This window comes from Pelodiscus sinensis, chromosome 4, assembly GCF_052426305.1.
Source record: "Pelodiscus sinensis isolate ZL-2025 chromosome 4, ASM5242630v1, whole genome shotgun sequence".
In the NCBI taxonomy this organism is placed as follows: Eukaryota; Metazoa; Chordata; order Testudines; family Trionychidae; genus Pelodiscus; species Pelodiscus sinensis.
In genome coordinates this window covers 33,870,731-33,889,563 of record NC_143055.1, presented here as the reverse complement: position 1 = coordinate 33,889,563, position 18,833 = coordinate 33,870,731, and the positions used below count along the sequence as shown (strand labels likewise).

General features: G+C 41.4%; 1 protein-coding gene across 1 annotated transcript in view; it reads left to right on the top strand.

Annotated features, from left to right (window-relative positions):
* PPARGC1A (PPARG coactivator 1 alpha) overlaps positions 1-18,833 on the top strand; it is a 513,653-nt gene that overhangs the window by 272,331 nt on the left and 222,489 nt on the right. The window lies entirely within an intron of this gene.

Here is an 18,833-nt window from a genome sequence, read left to right as displayed (position 1 = left end):
TGGAGATTGCAGGAGACAAGGGACAGAAGCCACCTGAGAACCTGGTAAGTTTCTATCTTCAGTTTACTGTTTAATAATATAGAAATGAGTGGAATTTCCATTCAACAGACTAATGCAAGGTCATTAGAAAACACAGCTAGTAGTGTATTGTATGCCAACACCCTGGCCTGCTGCACCATGTGGATTTCAAAATGGTGACTGGGAAATGCAAACTGTCAAAATGCCTTGAAAGTGAATTTTTACTGGAAAAGGGCAGATTTTTGCTAGGGCATTCCTGTGCCGGACATGGCCATGCCGTCTATACACCATTCTATACCTGTTCAGTGGTGCACTGAACATCATGTAAACAGCAAACAATCGGGAGGGGGGGGGAGTGGGGAGTGCTCCATTTACAAATATAGTTCTTATGTGACAAAATCATTTGTCCCAAATATGATGGAGGTATGAAATGTTGTCCAGAAATGTGCCAGAATGGGGGGGGGGGGGGGGGGGGGGGGGGGAGGAAGAGGGTTGTGGAGTTCTCTGTTGGCATGAAGTCACAACAGTCTAGGCAATGCTAAAGCAAATAGAGCATCCAGAATTCTGACCCAGTCCCAGGTGCTGATAGCCTCAACCTTTTCTTGTATCAGGAAATCCAAATAGATAGTCCAGTTCTGGGAAACCTGGAGGGTGACTAGCCCATATCACTTGTAAATGTGCTATTTAGTCACAATACTGTACATTTGAATACATTGGTTGCACACACTGCTGATTTCCTAGCAGCAGCTTGGGATAACATCTCCTTTTGCCAAATGAGCACCACAAGAATTGTTATGTCCTCAAAAATGTGGAAGTCTTAAAATAATAGAAAAACCTATTTTTGAAAAACCTGGTTTTGTAGTATGAAAACCAATTATCCCCTGTAATTTTCTTTTGCTAAAACTAATGCGGGGTTGTCCCTGGAGCTGCTAGGGTTTGAACCATCCCTCTTACAACATATGGTCATTCTGTTAGGAAAAAAAATTTATTTTATGGCTTTGGAATTCCAGATGGATTTTTCAGTGCTCTAGCACTGAGCTAGTTGAGATCATAACCTGCTGTATCTTGTCCTGTTCCAGGTGTCTCAGCTTCTGTGGGCTGCAGCATCTCCACTGCTTGCCCACACTGCAGAAGAAGTTGGGATCACAAACCTTCATGGACTACTCCAAGAGGAACGCTTCCATGCTGTACTTATGGCTGAAGTTCTGGAAAGGGCCAGCAAGCAGGTCCAGTGCCAAAGAGGAAAAGCTCAGGCTGCCTCAGCTCAAGGACAAGCCTTTTGCACGGGAATAGGCATTTGCTTTGCAATTCCTGGTGCCCAAAGAAGAAGGAAAGAGCTCAGCAAAATCAGCTGTTTGAGCAGTTGCTATCACTAATGGCCCCAAGAATACCAACTGCAGCTGTATCACCCACATCACGCACTGAGTCCTCTATGCAGTGCCCAGTCATGTATTCCAACAATAGCTTGGGAAACTCCGTGTCTGGGTGATCCATGCAATCGGACCCCTTGAGTGGTGGGGCAGAGCGACTATCCCCATGTAGCCCTCCCCTCTCCCGACGATGCCTCCATTCCCATTCCCCAGCACCAAGTGTGCAGCAAATGCGCAAAGAAGGGTAAGAAAAGCATGGGGCCAGTGGACATGCAGCAGTATGTGGTTTATATCTTGTACATTTTTTCATGAGTTGAATTTGTTCGTGCACTCTTGGTTTTTGTGTTACTGGTGTTCTCTTGTTGTAATAGCAGCTGGCCAATCTGGCCATGGGTGAATGTTGTCCTTTTGTGATGCATGTTTATAAATAAAAATATTTACTTTATAAAGGAAGTTTATTCCTATTACTGCATCAAACCAGACAACGTGAATTTAAAATAACAAAGGCAAGCACATGATTAGAGACAATTGGGAATTAGTATATGAACATGGTTCCTCAGGAATGGCGAGTGGGCCACATGAGTGGCCATCCTTCAGCTCTGTGGACTGCAGCAGCCCATGGCCCACTGGGGTTCCACCTGTGGTCTGTGGACCTCCTGTCTGTCTCCAGCCCCCAGGTGCACTTCCTACTCCTCTCCCTTCCCCCCAGCACTTTCAGAATCACCTAATTCATGCTCTGTCCCCGTTCCTCCCCCTCCTTTCCAGAGCTGGAATGTCACGAATCAGCTGTTCACGGCTGTTCAAGCTCAGGGAGGAGGGTGGTGACAGAACATGAATCAGGTGAAAGTGCTAGGAGAGAGGAGGAGAAGGAGGAAGTGTGAGACTCTAGTGCCCCAAAGGGCCAGAGATACATGGGGGAGGGAGGCAGATGGGGTCCATGGGGCACAGGTAGATCCCCAGTGGGCCACATGTGGCCCATCACTGATACAGATACCTACATCAGTCCAGTCTTATTGTGAATCAACTCTTCAATTGTTAAGTTGTCTGATCATTGATAAATCCATTGTGTGGCAATCAACTTCTGCCAAGCATGGAACCCACTCCTGCCACAAGCAATCAGCTCCTTCCTTACCACCCCCACCAGGCACATACATAAAGGTACTATTTCCTGTCTTCCACTGGGCCACTGAAGTCCATAAAATGGGAGCTCATGGCATCCCTGACTGTTACTCAGCTGCATCCAGCTCTCTAACGCAGTTCTGTAATAGGTCCATCTTTTGGCTGAGTGAACTGGTTCAGCTCTAGCATAAGTCCATTCAGGAGAAAAAGGCTTCACTTGGGCTTCACAAAGATTGTGAAGAGCACCAATCTAGAGTGAGGTGGACAGCATTGATAACACTGAAATCCAAATGCATCTGTAGACATCTCCCATGGGAATTCAGTTTGCCAAAAACCCATTCCACAACAATTCTAAACCTGCTGAGAGAGTAACAAAATCATTTTTGACAGGGCCTTTGAGATCAGAGTGTAATTTCATAAGTCAAAGCAAAATGGGGTATGCAGGGTCACATAGAATAACAATGGGTACAGTAACTCCATTTACGACAATGTCAATTGATGGGGATAGGGTCTCCACAAGTCCATGAATGTAGACTCCTGATCAGTGAAAACTCTTGGCATCATGAATATTTCAAGTGCAACCCAGGTTGACATTCAGAAATTGACCTCTGTGGCACAAGTCCCATAGTGTCTCAAGTGTGGTTTGAAACCCCAATTGCACCAATTCAGCAATTACTGAAACAATTACACATGCTTGCCTCAGAAATGTCTGCCATCACTTTTCCCCAGTCAGCTTTCCAACACTCAGCTGGCTGGCAATGGACATACAGCAGATTCCAAAAAGATCCTCACCAACAAAATGGCAAATGAAATTCAATGTGGATAAGTGTAAAGTAATGCACATCGGGAAAAATAACCCCAACTATACGTACAGTATGATGTGGGCTAATTTGGCTAATTCAGGAAACAGATCTTGCAGTTATCATGGATAGTTCTCTGAAAACTTACACACACTGTGCAGCGGCGGTCAAAAAGGCAAATAGGATGCTAGGAATTGTTAAGAAATTATTAAGAAAGGGATAGAAAATAAGACACAGAATATCTTACTGCCCCTGTATAAAACTATGGTACGCCCACATCTTGAATACTGTGTACAGATGTGGTCTCCTCACCTCAAAAAAGATATTTTGGCCTTGGAAAGGGTTCAGAAAAGGGCAACTAAAATGATTAGGGGTTTGGAACGGGTCCCATATGAAGAGAGGTTAAAGCATCTGGGACTTTTCAGTTTAGAAAAGCGGAGACTGAGGGGGGATATGATAGAGATATACAAAATCATGAGTGGTGTGGAGAGGGTGAATAAAGAAAAGTTATTTATTAGTTCCCTAAATAGAAGAACTAGAGGACACCAAATGAAATTAATGGGTAGCAGGTTTAAAACTAATAAAACAAAGTTCTTCTTCACACAACATGTAGTCAACCTGTGGAACTTCTTGCCAGAGGAGGCTGTGATGGCTAGGACTATAACAGAGTTTAAAGAGAAGCTAGATAATTTCATGGAGGTTAGGTCCATAAAAGGCTATTAGCCAGGGGATAGAAATGGTGTCCCTGGCCTCTGTTTGTCAGAGGCTGGAGAAGGATGGCATGAGACAAATTGCTTGATCATTGTCTTCGGTCCACCCTCTCTGGGGCACCTGGTGCTGGCCACTGTCAGCAGACAGGCTATGGGGCTAGATGGACCTTTGGTCTGACCCAGTACGGCCATTCTTATGGTCGCACTGCTGGTAATCCCAGATCTGGATGATGTGAACCCATGGGTCTTTGTTTGTGGCACTTCATTAGAAATACCAGTCTGTGTAGATGGCACTAGTGGCTACAATTAATGTTATGAGCAGCACTAGCCAGTTTGTCTACCATGTCTGTGTCTTCCTCTTCCTACACCATTGTAAAAGATGCCAGGTGCCTTCAGTGGATTAGAAAATGACTCTGAAATATCCACCAACATGTCACAGAAGCCCTGTCTGTTCCCTGACCCAGAAGTGAAAGTTCAGCAAGAGAACTCATTCTAAAGATGCCTCCTCCATATTGCTGGCTCCTGTTTCCAGCCTTTCCCCTGCCAGAGCCAGCTCCAGTTCTGGCTCAATCATGGCTGAATCAAACCATGGCCTCTCTTTCTGGGTGCACACAACCAAAATAGCTGTTCAGTGGGATGTGTTGGCAGGCTATTCAACTTCCTATAATGTGCAGGATGCGTGAGGTCAAATTTTCTCACAATGCATCATCAAAGGGCTAGAGCAGCCACATTTTAGGAGGGTACTAGAGATTCTGTAATATGATTAGCTTGATGCAGGTCTCTCTGCTGTGAAGTGGCTACCACAGCTTGAAGTTCAAGTCCAGATTAAAAATTCTTAACCTCAGGTTGACAATCAGAATAAATGCTCAAGCACTCACTCATTAACCCAGGGTTAGCTGACTCAGATCCCACTAACTCTCTGTTTACATTGCTGAGTAGGCTGCTAAAGAGACACATTTTTCTGTGGAATAGTGATAGAAATGTAGCCGTGTTAGTCTGGTGTAGCTGAAACAAAATACAGGACTATGTAGCACTTTTTTTTAATTGTGTTCACTTTTTTTTAATTGTATCCTTTGGTATATATGGTTGTGACTATTTTCTTCCACTATTTGATCTGAGGAAGTGGGTCTGGCCCACGAAAGCTCATCATCTAATAAACCATCTTGTTAGTCTTTAAAGTGCTACATAGTCCTACATTTTTCTGTGAAATGGGCTAAAATTATAATTCTCTCCCTATCACTTAACTTTTTAAATGGCTTGTCCCACATCATTCCCATATACATTAGACTGCTCTGTAATAGTGTCTGTAACACCATCTATTTTTGATATTCCATGAGGAAAGATGAGCCTTCTTGCTCATGTTATGCAGTTCATCAGAGCAAGTTTCCAAAACCCTGTGTAATCCCTTTCCTGATGTTCCCTGGGATCCAACTTTCCTACATTATAGTTGTCATGAAACTGGCTCAATTTAACCATAGGCCACTGGAGTGAGTAGTGTTGTGCAGGGAGAGTGAAGGTAGAAATAATTACAAAAGATGTGAATGCTAATATTAAAAAAACTAAAAGAAGCTAGACCCTGCCTATTTAAACAGACAAATGGATTTTACTTCACATTTATACACCTAGGGCCAACTTTTTCCCTTGGGGATACTGGCATTGTTCCAGCTGATTTAAATGGGAGTTTTGTCTGCATAAATAAGAGGAAAGTTTAGTCCAAAATGTCCCGAGAAATGAAAAATACTCCTGTGACAGCTACTTGTCAGAGCAGCGAATCCCTTTGCTGACACGTTGAGATCTCAAAACCATAGTTTTCTACCTAATTCATGGCTCAATCAAACCATGGCCTCTGTCTCAAGTCTACTTTAAGCTTTCGCTTTGGTATGCTGAGTTATTATATAGCAGGAAATAAATGTCTTTATTGGGCAAGGAACAGATACAGTGGGAAAAAAAACATTAAAGTCATTCTTTAATCAGTTGGGATACTTCACCAAGATCAGCACACAGTTGATTAAAAATAGGCATTTTGTCAGAGCCTTCAACAGTTTGATGATCACTTCCTGACAGGATAATATGAACAGACATTCCCTGCCACTTCCATTTAAATTTTTATTCTGTTCTGTATTTGTGGAGAATGGGAAGAGTTTGGCTGAAATGAGATCTTATATAGCTTCAGAAAATATAAAATACAAAGAGTGAAAGACCCCTGTTCCTTCCCTAATGTCATGACATTAAGTGCTGTTTGAAAACACAGTTATCACTCTATTGTGTGTGTATGTGTGTTTTGTACAATGCAAAAAACAAAGGAGATTTGGAAAAGGAGTTATAGGAATCACTTGGCTGAAGTAATGTATAAATTCTCATGTTAATTCCTCTTCTGTGGTCTGGAGTAATCTATCCTAAAGCTTTTAAAATTGTCCATTTTTAAATTAATAAGTATTTACCCTGAAGAAATCCTTCTATCACATGTAGTAAGAGAATCAGAAATGTTAAGCCACTAATTTTTTTTCCCTTAAGGAAATGAATGCCATTTTTCTGAAGGCACTGAGTGGAAAAAAAAACCCTCACACTTTTTTCTTGTTTTATATTTGTTAGTGCTGATCATAGTGCTATAAGCACTGTTTTCTTGCCCTGCTTGTAGTCCAGAAGGGCTATTACAGAGCAAGTGATATGCCAATGCATTACAGACAAACATGCAACTATCTGAAGAAAACTTTGTGTCTCTTCCCACCCCCCACACTCACTGGATTCTCTTGCACCAGCCACCCATTCTGATAAAAAAAAACTCACATTCATTTATCCTATCACATGTTCATTTTTTCCAATTAAGTTTTTCTGGTTTGCCATGTAGTTTAATTTTTCTTAATAAAGTGCAATGACTCCACCAGCCTCTCTGTTAGTTAGAGATCCAGGTGAGAACTATAAACATCTGAAAACAGATAGAATGGAAATGTTTAATTTTAGTGGTGGCTGCTGATCTTACTGTATTTTATTTCTTTAATTACTCTAATAGTATCAACATAGGGAATTCCATTATACATAAATATGAAATATCATGTGAAAAAGACGGCCTATTAGAGAAAAGGCAGCTAATGAATGCCAGTAAAGTTATATTTTAGGGTTATTAGACTCCAGAGCTGGTGTTCTGTCATCTATGAGATTAACCATGTACATTTTGACCTTTACTCAACCCATCATAATAGACGGTGCATATTTGGACACATCATATTTTGAAGGAAGGAACATGTTATGCCCCCTTCAGAGTTAATTACTGGCCACCAGGGCATGATTGAGGCTAAAACCCCATCCCTAGAGAAACAAAATGATTCCCCTTATTTCCATTAATTCTAGAGGTATATTCTCTTTCCGTGATGCTCCTCATAAGCATTAAATGAGGGTTTCTCTTTGAGTGATTGCACATGTCCATTCCACCATAGCTCTGTGTGCATCTTGTGCACAGTTCTCAGAAATTCTTCCCGTGCAGGTATAAAGGACACCATTGCCCCCAGAGCTCCCTTAGTTTCTTCTTACCACCAGTGAAAGTTATTGGAGCTGTGATCTTTGTATTTCAAAAAATGATCCCTCATCTTCTTGTGTGCATAGTTCTTGTCAGGTAGGATACTGTTTCTTGTATATAGTTATGTCAGGATAATGTTAATCCAGTTATTTGTGTCGACCACTCTCCCATACTACACTTGGGTTGTACTCTCCTGGCTTTAAGACCTTTTACACTTGTGACAAGCCAATACCAATGAGTGACCCCAGCTGCTTAAAATACCTCCATGGACTTCCCCGGGGTGTTAAAAGCCTTATTTGTAGAGGTTTCAAGTACCATTCAAAAAAAGTTCTTTACTTGACAGCATGGATGCTACATGACAACCTTCCTTGGAATGTCTTTGCTCTAATGGAATACAATACATTCTCCTTCAGCCAGGCCTACTTACTTTAAGAATTTCTCTATATGGTATGTACAAAGAGACATCCCCCCCAGCTGAGGCTTCAGTTCTTCATATCTAAGTTGATCTCCTGTACCTGAAATGAGGGCTTGCTGGCACTTCCATCAACATTTTCCTGGCAGCTATCCTAGCTTTCCACTATCTAGTAGATAACAGATCAGGTTTTTCTTAACTCAACGTGTCTGAGATTTCTAACAGGAGTAGGCAAATTATATCCACATGTTCACAGCCCAGTTTCATGGTGTGGTTTAAATTTGGTTCTAAGAAAAATATGGGTCCCCTCTTTGAGCCACTGGTGTCTTGTTGCCTGTTACATCTATCTAAGTAGCTTTCTTGGTCATGATTGTAACCTTGTGAGGAGAGGAAGAGAGCTGTGAGCACTGGTGTTAGGAACTCCATATACAGCGTCCTTCAAAGTTCTTCTTTTGACCTCAATCTAAATTCCTAACTAAGTTGGTTTCAAGTTTTCACATGTCAAAATTTATTTACCAACCTTCTTTCCAAAGCTTCATTCCAGATGGCTTGAAGAGAAACTGCATTTGCTAGACAATAAAAGGTCTTTGGCCTTTTATTAGGTCTTCGGTGCAGCTATCTACGGGCAACTTCAGACAGTGTAAAGGCCTACCCAGTGTTCACTCCAGGAATCTCCTTCTTTGTTTCACACCATATTGGTTTATGCTAGTCTTTGCAGGTGTGGAACCTGCATCAAAAATAGTGGTTCCCACAACTAGATCACAGGCAGTTTCCAAGCCTTTCTGGCCTGGGTGCCCATTCTGAACATATGTAAGGCTTCAACCTGCTCTTTGCTCCTCATGGTTACCTCCCACCATGCCACTGCTCATCAATCCAGAGGTGATGCCAGATTTGGACAGGTAGTCCTACCATCCCTGTTTAGGTAGATTCTGAACCTGTGCCAGCTTGAACTGCTTGCAAGTCACTTAGGCTACATCTACACTGCAACACTATTTTGGGATATTGGAGCATCGTGAAATAGCTATCCTGTGTCTTTACAGCAAGCTTGTTATTTTGAGCTCACTAGTCCAGTGTCCCTGTAAACCTCATTCAATGAGGAATAAGGTACATTTCAGAATAGTGAGTTATTTCAAAATTTGGTGCTGTGTAGACAGCGTCAAATTACAAAATAAGCTATTTTGAAATAAGATTGAAATAAGATATGCGATTTGCATAGCTCAAATTGCATATCTTATTTTGAATTACCGTGCAGTGTAGACATAGCCTTACAGGGATAGACGTGTCCAGTCACTCAAAGATAAAAACAGTTGCCTACCTTTCTGTAACATTTCTTCAGGATATGTTTTGCCTATCTGAAGTAATACTTAAGCCTGCATTGCTCTAGTGAAATCAAGAGAACCAAAGCCCCATTTTGCAAAGCTTTTAAGGACATGCTGAAATCCAAAGCATTTAATTCAATGGGACCTAAGCATGTGGCCAAAGAGAAGCACATTTTAAGTATCTTACTGACTTGGGATGTAAGCCCAGTGGTAAGCAATATTCTATCCAAGTGAGTGAAGATCAGGCCCTGCACCAGCACAACTAGTATAAAAAAATTGCAAATGATTTGACAACTGACAAAAATAATCCAATCATTTATTTAACATATGCCATTTGAGCCTCTTACGGAGCTGACTGAATAATGGAAAAAATTATTTATTGAATAATTGAAGGGGTGAAGGCTGCCAGAATTCATCTAATAAATTGTCTGACTATTATTGGACAAGCTCTACATCTAATGTTTGTGCAGATGCTGGGTCTTGGCAACACAACTGGGAGATGCCACAAAAATAAATTCATCTTATTAGTTTATCTCCCCTCCTCCACACACACACTTCCTTAAAATACTCAGAAAGTATCCTGAGGAGGGAAAAGGTTGAAGCAATAGTTACCAATAGTAGGCCCAGTTCTCTAGTGTTGTCTAACTGCTTTGGACCACACACACACACAAAAACCATAGCAAGTATAATCCCATTTACATGGCCTGGGAAGGATTCATTCTACAGGTTGGACTTCTCTTGTCTGGCACACTTGGGATCTGACTGGTCCTGAATCAGGGAGTTTGCAGGACCAGGGGAGGTCAATGCTGGCCCCTCTGTTGCAGGGCTCCACCAGCTCTGACTGACCCCAGCTCTGGCCACTAGGTTTCATTTCGACAGCTGGCTCCTGCCTCAGCTGCCAGGATCTACTCCTGGTTTCTGAGCTCCACTCCTGGCAGCTGACCCCCAGCCTCAGACACTGGTCTACATTCCTGGCCCACACACTTGGCTGCCAGCATACACTCCCAGCTGCTGACTCTTGGCCCCAGGGCTGGCCACCAGGCTCTGCTTGTGGCTTCTGGGTTCAGCTTCTAGCAGCTGGCCTCCAGCCTCAGCCACTGGGCTACACTCCTGGGCCACGTTCTAGCCCCAGCAGCTGAGCTCCTACCCCAGGTGCTGCTCCTGCCCCAGGGCTCTACACCCAGCCATTGACCAGACTCTCTTGTCTGGATACATTCCTGGGTAAGAACCTGTTGTACCAGGTTTTTCTCCCCCATGAATATTCCAACTCCAGAGCACCCACAGAATCCCCAACTATGCTGGACCAGGGATGTTGCTGGATAAGAGAGTCCCAGACTAAAGAGTTTCAACCCATATGTAGCCAGTTCAGTCCCATCAGTGAGAGCCCCTTAGTGGCTACAAGGGAGCTCACAATAATTACCTCACCTGCTTGAAGGTGAGGCACAGACCAATTGGTGGTTGAGGTGCAGAGTTCCCCCTTGCCCGGGGTTCTTCCACACACAGGCTAGTCTTCTGTTAAAGGATCTAGCCTTGCTTAGTTGAAAAGGCCCAGCTCTCACTCGGAACTGGCCCAGGTGCTGATGCTCCCAGTCAGCCCAGAGGTCTGATCAGGTTGGCTCCAGGTTGGAATTGCCTGGCCTTCACTTAGCAACTCCTTATATAGCAGCCTGCCATACCCTGATTAGCTGCAGAGCAGGCTGCCCTTCTGCCCTGCTTGGAGGACCACTCCACTGTCCCTGCTGCTGGCCAGGGTGCTGAAAGGCCTCCACCAGGAAGGTCGGGCTCTGTCCACCCCATCACACCATAGTTGAGAAAATATTCCAGTGATGTAGAGCTGTCATAACTCCCCCTGCATGACTTCTCCTTCTGGCTTCCAGTGAAGAAGTGATGGCTAGGGAATAAGGGTATGGGCAGGGCATCTCAGCAATACATGGTTACTGTAGTGACCAACGGGGCTTTTGGCAACCGGAGTAAGAGAGAGTGACCTTAGACTGCTCTATTTTTCTCAAGAGTCTGTGTCTGCATCCTCCAGCCTGAGGATCTGATAGTTGCAAAACTTGTTTAAAGCTACCACTCCAGATTTGCACCAAACAAAGCTCAGTCCATCCAGGAAAACTTAGCCCTTGTTTATTTATGAAATTAACCCTTGTTTTTTGGGCTGTGAATTGCTCATGAATGGGTTTTCTGTTTGTAGTTGTTTGAACAAAAATTTTTTCATGGAACTGTTTGCTTCAACAATTTTTCATGGTTCATGGTTGGTCCTTCAATGGTTTTGAAAAAGTGTGGGTAATGACTAACAACATGCTTGCAACACACATGCAGAGTGAATGCTCAGCTATAAACCAGTTATCTAGAAGTTCAGGAGAACTTCTTGGGATTTGCAATGATGAGCTTTTCACAAGTATCCCTTGGTTTTCTGAATGTCCTTAATTATTAATGGTATCACCCCAAGAATCACAATGAGACACATTCAGCATTTCTATTCACATAAATATTTGTAATCTTTTTTTTTATTTATTGCCTGCAAATGCAAAATAGCAATGCGTATATTAAAAAAATCCATAAAACTACCAAAAGAAGACACTCCATTGTGCATGATTCCCCATCGTCTTCCCTGAGAGAGGACAAGAACAAATAGCACACGATTAGTGTATAGTCATGTTGCCTAGTTCATGATCAGAATAAGTTCAGATACTACAAGAATGAGGATGATATAAGAACCAGGGATGATAAAAGCGCCCTAAAAGTGTGGAGGGCCACCCTCATCACCCCTCTCCCAACCCTCACAGCAGCTTATTCTCCCCAGCTCCCTATTCCTCCTATCTGAAGCCCTTCTCCCATGCCGCTCTTTGCACAGCTTCCTTCCCCACAATCTTCCTCAAGCATCCCCATGTCACTTCTTCTCCCCTAGCCCCTGCTCTCCACTCATTCCTCTCTACCCCCCTTTCCCCTGTTGTTCACCCTTACAGCTGGTAAAAAGTTACAGGGTCATGACATCCTAGTCCCCCTGTTCCAATGCTCCTGATAAGAACCTGTAAAGGGGAGAAGAGACTTGAATCAATCAACTGGAATACTTACTCCAAGCTGGGAAGAAGCATTCTTAGTCAGTAAGTAAATGTTGCTTCTACTCCTTCCTTCAGCAGCTCTTTGTGTGTCACCTTCTGATATGCCCTCCAGCCCTCATCTATTTAGGGAGTTAGAGCCGTTAGTCAGTTCCCATTGCTGGGACTCCTGGAAGGCAGCGTGGCATGTTGCAGCTGAGCCACTAGTTAAGTAACATGTTGCTTAGGTCTCCAGCAGATGTCCCTGCTTTTTTTTCCTTTTTAATTCTAGCAGCAAGACAACAAGAAATGCTATAAATGTAGTTTATCCCATTCTCCAATGAGTGTTTTTTCCGGACCATTGGGAATTCAGAATAACCAGTGTTTGACAACAGAAATGAAGTGACTAAACTAGATAAGAATGGTATAGAATAAAGTCACAAGCTTACCATCATGAACTTCCTTGATTAGTTTAACTAGAGGACAGAAGGTCTTCAGCATTTAAAACAGCTGACAGAAGGATGTATTCCCAAGCCTTTCCCTCTAGCTAAACCTGTTTTGTAGACTGAATCTCTAGGATACAGATTGTACTGTACTTTTGACTTTTAGCATATTCTCCATTCCACTTTGTCCCAGGCTATATTTCTGCAACATGAACTGGATTTTGCTCCTCTGCCAAATGATCATAGAAGATTGCAAAATCCAAATAAAATATCTTTTATTACAGATATTTTATTACTAAGCAGCTTTTTTTAATTTTAGCATTTACAGTGTAGGTTCATTTACAAATTGTATCTATTTATTTTATTATGGCAAAATATTTCAAATGTTACACCTTTTATATCTTGATTTAGAAATCACTCCAGAATATCATTGTAAATGAAATGCTACTTCATATTCTAGGTATTTTGCTTGTTTTCCATAGCAAATTAAAAAAAAATTGGTAAAATTGATTTTTGAACTAATAACATGAATTATAGGAGCTGATAAATGTGAGATTAATGGCTAAGAAAGCAGACATTTCAGATGGATAATTTAGATTATCATTTATTAATCATAAAAAGTAAACCTGCTATATAACTAATTTTAGTTTTATCAAGAAGATGAATTGTTTCAGCTAATGAATGTATAGATATTCTATGCCAAAGGCATTTGTAAGAATCTGTTAATCATTTAACTGTGTCATGGCATATGCTTTGTCTTCATAAACCAATTAAAACACATAACTCCCTCCACTGAAATGTGTGTAGGTCTTCAGTGCCTAAAGCAAATTAAAATAGCATTTGTCTTAGAATATTCTGCGGTATTGCAGATGCAGAATTCATTGGGTATAGTGTCTTCGGGCAAAAAAACATAGGTAAGCCAGATATATTGGTTTATTGGAAAGACCAGCTCAGTTTCTAGCATGTGAGGTGCTGCAAACTAAGGCTGTGATTCTGTAAAGACTTATGCACATGCTTACCTTGAGGCATGCAAGTAAGTCCCAGGGTAGTAAGTTGGACTACTCACATGCTTAAATTTAAGCATGTGCATCAATATTTCCTGAATTGGAGCCTACATCTAGAAGAAGTGCTGTGCAACTGAGGAAAGACCTCTTGTATTGCTTCTTGGTACTCATTAAAATACAGTGAGATAGGAGCAACGCCTTGTCAGATTGATGGTTGTCAATCCCAGTGTCACTATAATGTGGTGACATAGCATCTCTTATTTTGTGGGGTTGGAGTCCAGCAAGGAGAAGGCAGTGGGAACAGCATAAGAGATGGAATGTGTGGGAGTTCATGCCCCAAGCAGAGCCATATCGAGGCAATTTACCTTCTGTGTACAGTATACATTTCCTGAGGAAAAGCACAATACTGGTCCTCCTCCATCTCACTTTTAGCCAGGATGAGGACTCTGCGTTGATGTAAAAACTAAACAGTAAAAATCTAAACAGTTTTTACTGTTTGTTTACTAAACAGTTTATTGGGGACAGGGTGGTGAGTGCTTTCCTTTGGAAGACCTAGTGCAGTTTAGAGTATTTCAAGTCATACCAAATGCATGCCAGATGTACGTGTTATTTACTCTTGTTCCCCTAGAGGCTTTAAGGACACCTACCATCTGCTCCTGACTTAGAATATCTCCCTGAGTATCAGAGCCAGGATGAGCCTGTGATGGCTCATCCTATTAACAGATAGCTTCCTTCCACTGTTTTCCTGAAACCTTCTGCAGATGTGCACTGCAAGTCTGGAGATGCACTCATCCTATGACCCTTCTTTAGGAAACTCAGCTCTTGGCAGTGCTTCAAGCACAAGGGAGGAGTCACATGCTGAAGTGCAGCTGGGGGTTCATTTGAATAGCTTTGCTAGCTTTTCTTCAGTTGGCCCCTGCTGAGCATGCTGGTTTTGCATCATTCTTGTCTCCGACTGGCTATTCCAGAAGAGAGGGACCAAGGTAAAGCCACAACACAATTAGACTGAAATTTTAAAAAATGCTCAGCATTAGCCTATCTCAGTTCTCCTAGAAATCAATTATCCTTAGTTTTAGTGAACTATTAAATTAGGCCAGTGCTGAGTACTTCTGTAAACCCTACCATTAGCTTGCATTGTTGTGTGTTTAAAATATCTCTAAACAGCAGGACAGCCCCACAATATTTCTAATACACATATATCCAGATTGACACAATACAAAACATCTGCAGAAGTGCCAGATTTAAGTAAAAGGTAAGGAGATATTGGGAGGGAAAAAGGTCAATGAGCCATGATAAGCCATTATACTTGTATCATGCCCATCTTTGTACTCTCCATCTAAAAAAAAAATCCCCACTGAGAGAGGAATGATAAACTCATGTTTAAAACACGGAACTGAGATTTAGGTGATCTGACCTTGTCCCAGATTTCCTGTGTGAATTTGGGCAAATAACTAATGTAGGAGTAAATTGCATAACATTTACACTTACTTGCTCAAGGACTCCAATTGACCAGTAAATGCTCACCACTGTAAGAGTTGCCCAATCTAGCTGCTTATCTTGGTCTCCCATCTGTAAAATGGGACTTATAAAATTCCTGCCCCCTGCTCTTTTGTCTCTTTTCTATTGAGATGGCAAGCTCTCTGGGGCAAGGACTGTCTTTTCTATATATACATACAAGTACCATAATAGGGTCCACTCTTGTCATGGACCTCTAACATGCTCATTTCAGTTGGAGGTTTTTCTGTATTCAACTGGACCCTATGTAGAAGTAAAAACACTGCCAGGAAAAAGAAATCCATTACAACATCACTGCCTGTTGGAAAAGTTTAGGAGTTGCGACACAAAATCACAATCAATAGGAAGCTTAAGTTTTTAAGGCTGGATTTCTATGCTTTATTCATGCAAGTCTGTTTCTTCCTCAGAGAGCTGAATTAAAGATGAATGTGAAAGTATTTAAGTTTTATTTGCAGCATTGTACAAATGTCAAAATGAATTCAGGCAGCAGCCAGATAGAAAGGAGACAACAACAACAACAAAATCAAAAGGCAGCAAACAAAATAATCAGCACTAGTGAATTCAAATCTCAACCATAGGTTTTCTGTTTAACAGCCTAGATATTGCTATACGATCCATACAGTTACTTTATCTGTTTCCCTAATATATTATCTGCAGGCAACATTATGGGTCAAACATTGTTAAAATAGAGGGAAAAGTGTAGTTACTCCTATAATATACAATTTGAGAAAATCTTTTTAAGAAGCCTATCTGCAGTAATACAAAGGAAAACAGCATTAGAGTGGAACATCAATTATTTAAAACAATGTTGCAGCCATGTTTTACCCTATTGCTTTGCTAAGAGATAAAGTTCAGTCATTTCAAATTCAAGTTCTTAGATGCCTTCTTAGGTCAAAAGTCCATAGATTTATGATAGACATATTCATAAGACTAAGAAAAGCATATTTTTGGGTGCACCCAGCACAGGGATCCAGAAGGTGCAAGAGAGTACAATAGTAGCTAAGCATTTGTAGGCATACTCACAATATTGTTCAAATGATAGCTGTGCAATAAGGCAGAATTGCAGTTGGCTGTAGGTTTTATAGGATTTTGAGGAAAATAGTAATTTTAGGCCATGTTGCCCTAGATTTAACTGACTGCTGGGAATAAGGGTGGGAAAATGGATCCTTGTAAAGACTTGAAGAATACTGCTGAGAGGGAGAAACTGGGTCCTTATGGACCATTGAACCTGGTTTATAAATGGAGTGTGGAAATGTAAGTCATTGTGCACTTACAAACTTGGGAGTTTTGTATGGATATTACTTGACTGTAGAGGGAAATCTTCCCTAAAAAAGAACATCTTGCTGTGCCTGAGATGGAGGCATGGTGCTTTAATAGGAGCTAAGAAAAAGACAATGAGTAAGTCAAAGAAATAAACACATTTTGTCTGCTATGCGCACGCGCACACACACAAAAAGAACTATTTCATGAAAAAATCAGGCTTCTTGACAGTTAAATGTATTGGGTAAATGTGAAGTCTGAAAACTTTTTTCTTCTTGTTTATATTGACATTTGGAAATAGTTCCTTCCTTTTGTTACAAACAATGCACCCAGCAATAGCTTTTCAGTGCATGTAAAATCTTTAGTGGCACAAACCTCACAAAAATAAATGATACTTTGTATGAATTCTGAGTGAATACACATAGGCTGAGAATACAGTTAGGACAGCTGCCATTGCTTAAAGGTCAGTAAAGCATAGCATTAAACGGCACATTTTGTGCTCCCAGACACGTAACTCATGATAAATTTTATGCAGTACATTTCTGAAACATCTACAGACACATTTTCTTCAATAATTCACAATCCTTTAAAAGCTTTTTTTTCCTTTTGACAATCAATAGCAGGACTTGGTGTCTGTAAAACTTGCTGGTGCTGGACTTCAATGATCAGTTTAATTGGAGAACAGATGGTGTTAAACTTTTATAAACGCTGACAGAGGAATCTGCTTCTAAGTTTTTCCCTCTAGCTAAACTTGGAAGTTGCAGGCCCAGTCCCTAGGACACATATTGTATATCTGACCTTTAGCCCTTTGCTCATCCCACTTTATCCTGGACAATCTTTTCCTCTGCAAACTGAGTGTTTATCTATAAAGCAAGTGTAGGAGGATTCAGAACCTACATTAGCATGATATATTCAGTGGGAAATGTCATCTCTACTACAAGACTTTTTCCTGCTTCTGTTTGTTAGTGTAAAGTCAGCAGAAGTAAATTAGCTGGCAGATTTCAATGGAGACTGTTACCAGTGTCCTCTGCCAGACACTGCATGGAGTGCCAAATTAGAATTGATTTCTCAATAAAATTGAGTTCAGCCTCCCCAACATAATCTCAGACAGAAATGACAAAACCTCTCTAACTCACTTTTTAATTTTATTATTTTCAGTCAGTTTTGTTGTTGGATGTTTTTCCTTCCATAATTGCTTGTTATCCTCTTCCGAGCATCTTTTCCCTAGTCCAGGAGAACAAAAGCTCATCTGATTTTTACAAGCAGTTCAGAATAGTCAGAGGATCATTGCATAATTGCTACCTCCCATTTCTCCTCCCAGATTGAATTCTATGAAGACTCTTCTGGAATTTGAGCCAGGAGTACAAGTTTTCTCTATGCTGTGACTCAAGCTCAGAGCACAAGCTGTTTACAATCCTCTCTTCCCCCAAATGCACAGCACATTGCTTTCAGAACCACGAACCAACCTAATTAAAACAATTTTTTTTCCTATTGGAGGAGTAATTCCCCAAATGTGCCACCTCGCCAGAACCATGCTGTGTCTGCTCAGCTCACTACTTCAACCCCAGCGCCCACAGAGGCTCATCTTATTGTAAGAAAATCAATGCCTTCTAATGTGGCTTTAATTCTTAAATTTGGTGCATTTATCACACTTCTAGGGAACCTCCTCTAATAAATAGAAGTGCTTGAATGTCTTCTTTGCAAAAGGCCATACACAGTGGGTGACTTTTAAAATATTGTGATGTGGTTCGAGAGACATTCAGAATAAAATAAAGCAGAGTTTATTGAGGAGCAGGGAATCACTACTGTTTAAATTCTGTGACATTCAAGGGAATTCCAGATAACAGCACTGAAGATGCCTAAAGGCTCTGCCCCGCCCCTTTAACCTGCCGCTTACTGATACATACCAGCCACAGAAACTGGCGGCACATATCCATATCCATTGGGTAGAAGTGGAAGGATATGTTTGCAAAGGGGACAAAGTTGCAAGGAATGATGGTGAAATGCAAGTGGCCTCTTGTCACTTGCCTACTTTGTGGGGCAGTGCCTGCCGCAAGGATGTGATTTTTAAAGTTTACTAAAATGCCTTAATTAGTTCACCTGGACCCCCTGGTATGTGCTAAAGGATCCCAAATGTGGTTTACTATACTACTGTTTCAAAAAGCACAACTTCACATCAGTAGCTTCTACGCTGACCAGTTAATGTGCAACATATTAATGTGTTTTAGAAATCACATTTCTATAGATTGCGTTACCCAGTTGTGTAGACAAGTCCTTAGTCTAATATCCAAACCAGATTCTCTCCTGA